The sequence below is a fragment of the Coregonus lavaretus genome (genome assembly GCF_964263955.1).
Source record: "Coregonus lavaretus genome assembly, chromosome: 11".
Classification (NCBI taxonomy): domain Eukaryota; kingdom Metazoa; phylum Chordata; class Actinopteri; order Salmoniformes; family Salmonidae; genus Coregonus; species Coregonus lavaretus.
The window spans coordinates 53,937,352-53,939,610 of record NC_139998.1 but is presented as its reverse complement, the minus strand read 5'-3'; the positions used below and the strand labels follow the sequence as shown (position 1 = coordinate 53,939,610).

General features: G+C 42.3%; 1 long non-coding RNA gene across 1 annotated transcript; it reads left to right on the top strand.

The window, feature by feature from the left end:
* LOC311137744 lies at positions 1-2,259 on the top strand. Its single transcript, XR_014613974.1, has 3 exons — positions 1-1,424; positions 1,544-1,723; positions 1,855-2,259. It is a non-coding gene; the product is annotated as an uncharacterized lncRNA (long non-coding RNA).

Below are 2,259 nucleotides of genomic sequence, written 5' to 3'. Positions count from 1 at the left end.
TCAGTGGACTTCATGTCTAGGAGGCTGACCAAGGCGTCTGTCGTCGACCTGCCCTTTCTGCATCCAAACCGTCTTGGGTCAAGCTTGTGTCCGATGTCTTCCAGCATCCAATCGGTGGCATGGGTTCATTCACACTGTTGATAAAATGGGGTAAAGAGACAAACTGATGGAGGCTCAAGTCATGTTGACGGATGATCCGGTCTGTAGCAGCAGAGTGTATAAATGCTTTCAGGGGCGCAACTTTGGTTTTTAGAAGTGGGGGTCACATAACTCATTATTATTTAATTTTGATCCAGTCGGATAAACACTCCAAACAGCCTACCCGACCGCTCGGAGGAATCCGCATGGTTCTAAAACACACCGTTGCCTCATTTTGTATCACATTCCAATGATAAAACTAAGGGGGACAAAAATGCAATTTCAGAATGTGCCCCCCCCGTCCCCAGTGAAAGTTGCGCCCCTGAATGCTTTTGAAAACCAAAACATAGTGACATTAGTACTGTAGACTGACTTGAGGAGTTTAGAGTGGAAGATTGGGGCTTTACAATTGAAGGTGTCATAAATGAGTGTGTATACAGTTTATTTGGGGTGTGTTGTCAGAGTGTGTAGACTACATTCCTCGTAGAGTGAACAGTGGTGGGTGTAATAAGGAGCTGTAGGACCAAATCTAATGCCAGGGTATCACAGTATGGCCAGGCATAGATAGCAGAACGTTATGCTAAGACAAACTCCGATTGAGGAGTACATTCAGAAAGAGCACACAACATAATACTCCTCACCTCTCCACCCTGATAGCTGATGTGTGGTGAACGTTCTGGCACAGTATGGTTGCTATGCATCACCAAGTGGGTGCTACACATTGGTGGGGGATAAGGTGTATGTAAAGTGCTTTGAGAGGTCTTTCTGATTTAAACATTTATTTCACATCTGCAGAAATAGTTTTTCAGACCTTGCGGGAATGTTTTTTTGTTAATTATCTGACTGTAGTCCCAGTCCTTCCTCAAAGATGGTCCAGCGGAGACTTAAGGAAGACGGCCCATGCAGTTTCCCAGATACATGTATGCAATGTCCCTTTCCAATATTTATTTGCAGGATGCAATGCCATCAACTACACCAGGGTTTACCAAACTTTTTCCACCACGGCCACCTATTTCTCAGCTTTGATCTAACTTTATTAAAAACGAACACCATTCGCCAGAGTAGGCTAGCCTGTTCTCTATGAGTGGAGCGGAGACCGTGAGTGGAGTGGAGGGTCCCGCACATGCGCAGAAGCTTCGGGACCTTTAGCTGTCAGGAGGAATTTTTTTTTTACATTGCATGCTTTTATTGCCCATCATGCTTTCAATAATCTCACCAGAAGAAGAAAAACCCATAACATCAGGAGGAGGAACCAAAGTGGTGGACCTGGTTTCAATGACAGAAAAGTAATTTCTACATTAGATTTTTACATTTGCCATATTGTGTTGAATACTGTTTTGAAAATATGCCACGTTACTTTTTCTACTATTTATTGCATATTTGTTTGCCATCTGTGTTTTATCAGGGCAGACAAAAAGATGTAGGCAATGGAGAAAAAACATAATGTGGTACAGCGGTGGTCACTTGCCAGCTTTGAGTCCAACAGAATACTCAAAGCTGCGTTGGGCAAAAGCTGTGTCGAATACCATCTACCACTCTGCTCTGGAACGTAAATTAATGTGCGGCTTAATGAGGAAATATGCAGGTGAGAGTAATGAAAATCTTTGTACCATTGTTGAAGTTCTATATGCACGTTAGGATATCATTATCTAAACTGTAATACTAACTGTAAGACTAACTAACTGTAACACTGTTTTGTTTTTTCTTTCATTTCAGTGGGTCAAGCAATGGCAACAAGTTTGTCAAGGCAAATCTTGAAACGTTATAACACATTCAGGGCATCAATAGAGCTGTACGGCCTGAAGAGGCCTACCCTTCTCTAATCTCCCTCAACTGCTGGCTTTCGAAGTGGCAATCGATCTGGAGGGTGGTGTCTGGAGCCAATGTGGCAAACAGATACACTTTTTTGTTTTTGCTATGAGAAAGCTTGACCTTTCCACGTTGCTCTGTAATGTTTATTTAAATGATCAGACTTTCCTCTCGTCTTCTGTCTTTTATACTGGAGCGTTTTGGGGATTTCAAGGTCTTTATACTGTAATTGTGAATAAACATTTATCAAATGCATGTGTCAACAATAAAGGTGTACAGTTGCTTATGTTTTTCACTTTGGATGTACCGGAG